Below are 10375 nucleotides of genomic sequence, written 5' to 3'. Positions count from 1 at the left end.
TTTATCCACCCAAATTGTCAAAGTGATTGGCACAATTTCTATATTATATCATTTGGTTATTGTTTTAATGCCTCTAAGATGTATAGTAATACTGTTTATTTAATTTTTGAAATTAAAAATTGGTGTTTTCTCTCTTTTATGTTTATCGATATTTGTTTTTTGTTTTTCCTCTGTAAGTAACTTTTATTTTTATTTACAACAGAGTTAGTGGCTTTATTCCTCCATCTTTAGGGACATTCGGCATCAGCAGCCAGATGGAAAGTCCACAGTGAAGTCAAACTCATGCTGCTCCAGCCATAGCTCTGGAAACTCATTAGCTCGGTCCAGTTCCAGTTCCACCATCAACGACATCAGCACCTCCTCATCCATCGGGTCTGAATCGATAATAGCAGGGCTCGGGGCATGGGAAGAAGGAGGGAATAGTCCTGCCCCTCTGCCTGAGCTCTAAAGCCGTTTTGCAGGGACCCTGACTCCTCTGGTTGGCCCAGAGTGGTGGTGACCATCCCATGATACTGGTTATTAAGTTTCTGCAGCTGTGTACAGGCCAGCAGGTGAGGGCAGGGTGCGGGCTGAAGGGTGAGGATTGAGTGGGAGGGGTAGAAACCCTATTGGAGTTGGAGATCCCAAGGAACTACCGGACCCCTTCTGCCCATGGTTCCATTCAAGGCTACCATGAGGTAGTGCAGAATGGCCACTGCTTTGCAATCTTTCACCTCCAGGTTAGAGTAGTTCAGAGAGATCATCTCTTGGTTGGCATCCTCCTTCACAGGTGAGGTGCCACCCTTGACATCAAGTGCAGGACTTGACATAGTTGGCATTTAAGATCCTTGGCAGCAGTTGGATAAATTGGTGGTAGGTAATGCTGTTAGGTGGAGCTATGGAAATCACTTGCATGAAAAAACAGTCATGTGTTGTTTTTCAATTTCATTTATTGTTTCAAAGAAAAATCTTCTAACTTTAAAACAAGCATTTTTTATTTTTATATTGAAATTTTGCTTAAGATAATTATTGAATCACATGCAGTTATAAGAAATGATACAGAGAAAACTCATGAACCCTTTACCTGGTTTCCCTCAATGGTAACATCTTGCAAAATTATGGTATAGTATCATACCCAGAATATGACATTGATACAGTCAATTTTCAGAACATCTTCCTCACCACAAAGATTCCTCTTGTTGTCCTTTTATAGCCACATACACTTCCCTCTTGCACTCAGCCTGTCTTTAACACTGACAATGACTTATCTGTTCTCCATTTCTATCACTTTGTCATTTAAAGAATATCATAAATACAGAATGACACGGTATTTAACAATTTGAGTTGGATTTTTTCCCTCATCCTAATTCGCTGGAGATTCATCAGGTCTGTTGTGTATATCAATATATATATATTTTCCTTTCTATTGTTGTATCACCATGTGTCTAACCATTCACCCGTTGAAAGATATCTGAGCTGTTTCCAGTTTTTGGCTATTACACATAAAGCTGCTATAAATATTCATTTTACACTTTTGAGTGAACATAAGTTTTAGTTTCTGTGAGATAAATGCCCAGGATTTATTACAGTATCACTGGATCATATGGTAGTCACATTTAATTTTTTTAAAAAATTCCAAACTGTTTTACAGAGTGACTGTAACATTTTACATCCTACCAGAAATAGAGTAACCACTTTCTCTATATCTTCATCAATATTTCGCATTGTCACTATTTTTTATTTTAGACAATGATAGATGATTTTAGACATATGGGATATATGTTATATGATATAGGTGATATACATTAGATGTTTGACATCTTTTTATGTGTTTGTTTGCTGTTTGTAATTCTCTTTGGTGAAATGTTTCTTCATGTTTTCTGCCCATTTTCTAATTCGTTTGCTTATATTTTTAATGCTGAGGTTTTAGAATTCTTTATATATTTTAGATAATTGTCCTGTGTTGAATGCATGGTTTGCAAGTATGTCCTCCAATTTTGTAGTTTGTCTTTTTATCTACATAGCAAAACAAAACTTTTGTAGAGCAAAAGTTTTAGGTTTTGACAACGTCCAAGTTATCAATTTTTTCTTTCATGTCTAGTGCTTTTGGAGTCAAGACTGAGAAGTCTTTGCCTTGCTCTAGATACTGAAGGTTTTCCCTTATTTTTATAAAATATTATAGTTTTACATTTAACGTTTAAATCTGGGATACATTTTGAGTATTTCTGTATCAAATGTGAGGCTTAAGTCAATGTTTATTTTTTGGCCTAAGAGTATCTAATTGTTTTAGTACCATTTGTTGAAAGACTACCTTTTATTCATCAAATTGCATTTGGTTTTTTGTGAAATATCAGTTGGGCATATTTGTGTGGGTCTATTTCTGGATTTTGTTATTTGTTCCATTGATTTATGTACCTACCCTTCCACCAATACCACACAGTCTTGGATACTATAGCTATATAATAACTCTTGATTGAGGGCAGACTGATTCTACTATATTTTTATTTTTCAAATTTTTTTGTTATTCTAGTTATTTTGAATTTATGTATCAATTTTGGAATAATAAATATTGTGTACGTCTACAAAAACATCTTGCTGAAATCGTGATAAGAACTGCATTAAACCTATGTATCATTTTGGGAAGAATTGATGTCTTTACTATAGTGTGTCATCCAATCCAGGAATTTGGTATGTCTCTTCATTTATTTAGGTCTTCTTTTATTTCTTTTATCAGCATTTTTTAGTTTTCAGCATTCAAATCCTGGATGTGTTTTGTTTGATTTACATGTAAATATATTTTATTCTTTAAGAGGCTGTATATGGTATTGTATTTTTAATTTTGGAATCCATATGTTCATCACTAGGATATAGAAAGGCAATTGATTTTTTAGATGTTTATCTTGTAACCTCTCACCTTGCTGAGCTGACTTATTAGCTCTAAGATATTTTTTTTGTTTCTTTTTTTGTAAAAAGAAAAAAAAAAGACCCTTTATAGGGTCCTTTTATAAAGATCCTTCTTAAGTAAACAAATCTCCTGAATGGATCTCTATCAAGTAGAGAAATTAAATTTATAATTAAAAACTTCCACATGCTACATAGAAAAACTCTGGACCAGAGGGCTTTACTGGGGAATTATACAAAACATTTAAGGAAGAAGACAACCAATTTTACACCAACTATTTCAGAAAATAGAGCAGGCAGGAGCAGGAACAATTGCAATCTAATCTTATGAAGTCAGAATTACTTTTGTACTAAAACCTAATATACACATTAAAAAACCCCCCCAAAACAAAAAACAACCAAAAATCCTTTTGAACGATATCCCAAAGAGTTTTAACAAAACAAATTCATCAATATCTAAAAAGGACAATACACAAAGACAAACTGTGGTATATTCCAGGCAAGGTTAATATAACATCCAAAACTCTTTCAATGTAATTCACTATGTAAATGGAACAAAGAAAAATTCACATTATGATCTTAAAGATACATAAAATTCATCTGAAAAAAATTCAACATACATACAAAAGAAAATGTGCAAATTCGTTATAGAAAGTTTGATGTCTTTGTAATATGTCAACTTAACTAGATCCAATAATGTTTCTCCAAATTCTCTTTCTTCTATGTTTCCAGTATCATTTTAAATAACAGAGAGAGCCTCTCTGAAAGAAAATGATATTTACTTGGCAATAGGGCATTGCAATGGGAATACATGTGCCATTGTAATCTATGTACATATTCGGGTTGGTAATGGAAGACAAAGAGTTTTAAAGGAAAAAATAATGGAGGATTACATTGTTTTTAGGATAATTTTCCTCACCTACAAGTATCAATAACAAGGATGACACCAGTCCGAAGTTGGACAGGTTGCTGGGAAAATGAACTTGCAGAAGTATTTTTTTGTGTAAGTTTGTGATGGCCTTTGCACAAGGTTGTGATTTTGGAGAGACTTTTGGGATAGTTCCTCTTATCAGGAATACGTGCTTGAGAACTCCACCCCTCCATGGCCTTCCCTGGCTCTGTCAGGTTTTTCTTTCTCTTCTATTTTTTTTTTTTTTAACAGTAGTGACTCTATTATGATTCTGATAACTTTCACATTAGTTACATTGAAACCACAAGAGACATCTGTGCAGGAGATTTGGAGATCAGAGGTGAAACAGACACCATTTTTTTATTTGTGCTAGGAAGGAAGAATAGGCACTTTCATAGCTCATACAAGTCACTGCTCTATTGACTCATGTTATTAGCGTGGGACAGCAACCAGACTTGTAATTGGTCCACCTTCTCCTGATTCCTCCTTCAGGTTCATTGAATCCTGGGCCAGGTGTGTGGTTAGCTCTGTAAATGAAAGGCACCGGTTTTTCCTGCAGGACACCCACATCATCAAGGTCGAGAAAAACAAAAACCTACACAGTTTCCTATTTTTTTCTCATAGTTTCCAGCTCGTGTGTGGGTTAGTGCTTGTCCATGATCAACCTACTTTATATTCATCTTACCCTTTAAATGCCTGTTCTGTTGACTTCCATCTCCAGCATCGGATACAGAGACAATAAATAGCCTTACAGAGACTGCTTAATCGGATCCCACAACTGCATATGCTCAATCCCTGAGATTGATTGATTGATAGATAAAGATAGATAATCTACAGGTAATTTTATGATTAATGATGAAAGTTTGAGTATTTTCCTGTAAGTTTAAGACAAGATGTTCACTCATATAACTTCTTCTCAATGTTATCCTGGAGGTTCTAGTCAAATAAATAAGGTTAGATTAAGAAATAAATGGCATACTGATAGAAAATGAAGATATAAAAATGTCTGTAATCACAAATGGCATGATCGTCTATGTAGAAATTCCTATAGAATCTACATAAAAAGCTACTAGAACAAATAAGTGAGTTTTAAAAGTTTACAGGATTTAAACAAATCAGGAAAGAGTACATTAAATATAAACTCTAGAAAACAGAAATCCAATCTATTCTGACAGAGCGGATTAATGGTTGCCTGAGGCTGGACTTTGGTATGGATTTGATTGGCAAGGTTCACGGGATATACACACTAGCACAATCACACACACAACCAGATTCCTTTAATTGAGTTTTTTTTTTTAAGTGATATGACCTTAAATAAGTCATTTGACGTCTTTAGACAAAGAGTTAAATTTGAAGAAGGAGAATTTTAGGTATTTGATCGCCACATAGCTTGGGATGTCATCTAGGAAAAGCAGGGTATATAGGGCTATCCAATTCAGCTTCCTGTGACAATGTGAATGTTCTATATTTGCACTGTCTGATACAGTAGCTACAAGCTACTGCACTGGCTATTACACACTTGACAGATGGCCACTGAAACTGAGTAACTGATATTTAGCATTATTTAATTTTAATTAGTTTAAATTTAAACAGTTATTTGTGGCTAGTGACTACTATATTGGACAGTCTGGAATAAAGTTTTTTTCACCTGAATCTACTGTTCTTTGAGGCCATTGTTACACTTAGTAATAAAGAAAAGTCACCTCCTAAAATAAGTAACCTCAAAGTTTCATTATACGCAGCTTGAGTTAACAGCTTGTGATACAGTGTGAATTAAAGCAGACATAATGGCACTGAAGAGATAGACTGTAAATATATTTACTGTAAATAAGCTGTTCTAATTGGTATGTGTCTGATTTCTGACTCTTGCTTGTTTCATCACACATACAACAAGCTGGTAAGATCAATTTCACCAAGCAAAGTCTGTGAAGGAATAAAAACTACCGGGATGTATTTTAAATGGCAATTAATGCAAGGAAACAAGAACAATGATTCAGAGAAACAAAATATAAAGCAACTTGCATTTGGAGAACATTATCCTTTTAGCTTAGTGGCAGAATTTTTGATAGTTCTCTTGAATGTGCTCATTCCTGAAAGTTGGCTCATTAAGATTTCCCCCCCCCCACAAATATGCTTCTTTCACATGTTTAAAGATGTGCCCAATGTTTTTAAAAGTAATTATTAACTTTCACATAGACATTCCCATAAGAAACAATGCTGGAAAATAATATTCTGCTTTTTCTTAACATGTGACGTCAAGACCTGAGTACAAATAATTAATTAATTTACCTTTAACATGCCTTGTAAGTAGAGGGAACAGTAATAATACAGAGGACTCTCTGGCATAACCTGCAATGTTTTACTATCATTATGATCTGATTTATTCTTAAGAAATATCTGTCATGTACAAGGACGGGTCAAAATTACACTTTTATTGTGAAGGAAGGTCTGGACTCAAGGGATTTGTTATTATAAAGTAACATAAATATTCTGTCTAAAAACTGTATTTAAATATATACATCTTTATTCCCTGCATATTGCGTATTTCACATCCATTGAAGTTATTTGGGTGCTCCTCTTTTGAAATTAAGTGCACACGTAACATATGACATGTAATAAATGATAGGTTGGACAACATAATGTAAAACATCATCTTGAACACATCTTCCAAGGAACACAGCTCTTCTGAGATCTGTTACAGAGTGGTCTGTCTCATTGTTAAAAGCAATGGGGAAAAGCTGTCTATCTTCTTTTTGGGAAATACATCGGGCTGTCTGCACACTAAAGCACCTAGACTCATATAAATGTGACAGTGGAACTCCGTTAACATCTAACTAGATAGGCTACAAGTGTATTTGAACAAAGTACCCTTTTCCATTGAAACATTTATTAATTTACTCCAAAACTAATGGTTCAAGGAATACAATTTGAGGGAAATCATCACAGAAAGCTCAATCCATTTTCAATGTGAATTACAATGTTCATCTCAGTACTCATTCAAATTTAATTGATATCACTTATGGTGTTAACCTGGTTTTCTTATGTTTGTAATAGTCTTAAGATGTTTCATGGTATATTAAGTCAAAATGGACTCCAATACAATAATGGTTTATGTAACTATTTTTTCTTTGAAAATGTTATCTTAATCCTTGTATGCATGTAGACTTATAATATGTCCTGCATTGAAACATAATATCTTATATTATTTATGGCTTCATTTTGTAGATGAAAAGTTTCTATGCATTATTAATTGGCTGAAGTTTCCTATTGACCGAAATGTCCAAACAAACAAAAGACAAACTGTACAAAGAGCCAGGCTTGAGGGGCTTTCTCTAGTTTCTGACTAGTTAACGGGCTTGGCAGAGCCGGCTGATCTCTCTAAGCTCCGTTTTAACATGCAAAAGAGGGAAAGAAGACATTGAATTAATTTATGTCTTATCCTATTCTAAAAAGAATCTCAGGTGATTTCTAGAAATGTATATTATTTTATGTAACATGTATAATAAGAAATAATATGTATTTCTTATATATATATAAAAACTTAAATGGAAATATTAACACAAAGATAAAAAATTAAAGGTAGGGTTGAGGAGGACTGAATCAGTTAATTTTTAAAAATGTAGTTTGCTCCAATATTTTGGGATTCTATATTTGAAAATGAGTATATAATTTATTTTATTTGAGTTTTACTGGATCTCTGTTTTCATACTCTTCTAGTGTACCATCTAGTGACTAGATAAATACTCTAAAAATGCACTTCAAAGGAAATTATACTCTGAATTTATTTAAATCAGAATATATTTCACATGGATTGTCTTCAGGACTTAGGGAAAATTAAATAAAACTGCAATATTTAGAGATTTACTTTGTATCTTGGAATATTAAATAAGCTTATTCCACGTTGATTATAAATTTACATGCACATTCAAATTCTGTATTTGATTAATGTGTATTTTACTGAGTCTTCATTGCTTCATAATTATTCTGTTTTGGCAAAAATTATTCTTTTAAATCATAGATTTAAAAAATAAGTTTAATATTGCATATAGTTTTTAGTCTTTTTTTATTATATTGACTATTAATTTTTCTAAAGACATTCTATTGCATGAACTTTTTTTAGTTTATTACTTGTTTTTATGCTTTATTATGTTTGGTTAGAGGAAACAAACTTTTTTGACATTCTTTATGTATTTTTGAGCCTCTGTTTATAACATTTTACTAGAGCAGGGGAGGTAAATAGGACTCATCTGTATGCATTTCTGGTTGATTGGTGGTGGCTGTATGCTGGATGAATAGGATAATTCAGCATATCGAAAAGAGGAGTGTTATCAATTAGCAATGTCTACTATGGGTTCTGAACAGGGAAATTTTAGCTCTTATATTACTCTGTATTTGCTCCCTCTGGTCTAGTATTCCAAAAATACTGTGTTATTTGCTTCATAGTATTTTTTGTGTTGATATTATTTTGTTTGGATTGTACATTCCATGATTAAACACTGACAACAATCATGCACTTTAATGAATTTTTGAACATTTCATTAAACAATATAGGAAGTATAAATACCTAAATAGTCCCAAGTTATTCTCTTTTAATAATGATAATTAAGTTTATAATATATATATACTTTCAAACTGGCTGGTAATTTTTTACTTTCTTGGTATGACAGAGAGAACATATGTAATTCGTTATAAGTCAATTGCAGTTTACTGTATATTAGACACTGTGCCAAGTGATTAACATACAAACTGTAACATTTAACTCTAACAAAAACATTTCAGAGATTCTGAAAAAAAGAGATACCTAGAGATTACTTACCTTGCTCAAACCATAGTTACAGCAGGGCAAGGAACGCACACACGCACAGAGATACACACACAGACTCACACACGGACACACACACAAATACACACACAGCCAAAGGATCCAGCTACTTGTACTCTTAGTAATGGTTCTATGATTTTTCTTCCCACCATCTCTAGTCTAACACAACTAAAAGTAATTACAAAATAAGTACTGAGATTTAGTTGTGGGAATTTTGAGCCAGTAGGTTTCCATGACTGGGAGAAATTAATCTTATTTGGGAAAGTAAAGTGGTTTAGAAAATTGCTGATAGGAAAAAGAACACAGACTTCCTCAAAGAGGAAAGAATTTTTACAGTGAGAAAAATGTGCTCCAGTTTTAAAGTGTCTTCACACATTTATGCTTTTTGATAATGCAAATATCAGATTAAAAGCAGTTGGGTCTATTGAAATGTAGAGAATTGTATAGATTTTTTTATGTTTTTGTAATGAAAGTGAGTTGAAATTAGGACTTAATTTAATTTAATTTTAGATAATTTTCACAGATATTTTATGTCTAGTCCATAAACAGGAGCTTTTCTAAGAAGATATGGTATCTTCTTGGAGATATTGAGAGATTTTCAGAATTATAGTAAATCATAGAGGTTATATAGTCTAGTGGTTTTCAATAATTTTTCTTTAAGGATAAAACTCTATTATAAGACAAATAAAACTAAATATTATTTTCCTCTGTAAAATATGAACAAGCTAAATTAGGCAATCTTTTTATCTCTTTTCCCCGTCCCAACTTCCACTCTAGGTTGGCCTCACGGAAACTCAGGGCTCCAATCCTCTCCACTCGTCCTCTGGTCCTCTTTAGAGAGAAGGAAATAGTGGCCCAAAGAAGTTAAAGGTTTTAAAACTAGGTAGTAGCTGAGCTACAACTAGAATTCATGTGGTGTCTCTGTTGGTTCTGTGGTACATGTGCAGAATCTTAGAAATGCCACAAATTACTAAATGTAAAACAGCAATGGATTTTCCTGAAAACCTGCTCTGAAATGCAAATAACAGGCATGAGAAATGCAATCACAATGTTGGTAAAACTATGCAAAAGACAATAGGTAAGGAGGCCAGAAGGTGTAGGTGACTGGTATCGGTATCACTGAAACAGAACAGAACAAGAGAATGACCTATTCTAGGATGTTATATAAGAATGTTTCCAAAAGGGAGGAATGTGGAAGGTAATTGCTTGTAGTTCAAATCTTCTTTAAGATCATTAATAAAAGAAAAAGGAGGAGGAGGAAGAGGAAAATACAATACACTAACATTAAGTCTAACAAAAAAGGTCCTGTTCTTGTACAGAAAGCTTCAAAACTATACTGAGATAACTAAATAAAACAGATTCTGAAATATAGTTTGTAGAAATATGCCTTTTTCCTGGATATGTACATTAAATATCATAAAGATGTAAATGTTTCCTAATTAAACTATGTCATCTCAAACCAGCAACAGGATACATGCCATGCTGCAGAACTATGGATAGATAGATAGATCGAGCCTGATGGTTTAATGTGTGCATGTGCATGCATAAAAAATATCTGGGAAAGATGCACACCAAATACTAATCACAGTTATATTTAAAAATTGGGACTGGAATCAGGAATTGTGGAGGATCAGTGAACTATTATTTAACACACCCCATATCTTGCTTATTTCTTTCAAATAATTAGATACTGTTTTTACCTTACAATTCCATATTAAAGTGAAATGAGTAGCAGAGCAAGCTTAAATATAACCAATACTATC

At 33.2% G+C, this 10375-nt stretch overlaps 1 pseudogene; it reads right to left on the bottom strand.

Moving 5' to 3' along the window:
- Window positions 1–243: 243 nt before the first annotated feature.
- On the bottom strand, window positions 244–851 carry LOC134386851 (cbp/p300-interacting transactivator 1-like; annotated as a pseudogene).
- Between the last annotated feature and the right edge of the window lie 9524 nt (window positions 852–10375).

Source organism: Cynocephalus volans, chromosome 10 (genome assembly GCF_027409185.1).
Source record: "Cynocephalus volans isolate mCynVol1 chromosome 10, mCynVol1.pri, whole genome shotgun sequence".
Taxonomy (NCBI): Eukaryota; Metazoa; Chordata; class Mammalia; order Dermoptera; family Cynocephalidae; genus Cynocephalus; species Cynocephalus volans.
Note: the sequence above shows the minus strand (reverse complement) of the source record. Positions and strands in the feature narration are given on the sequence as shown.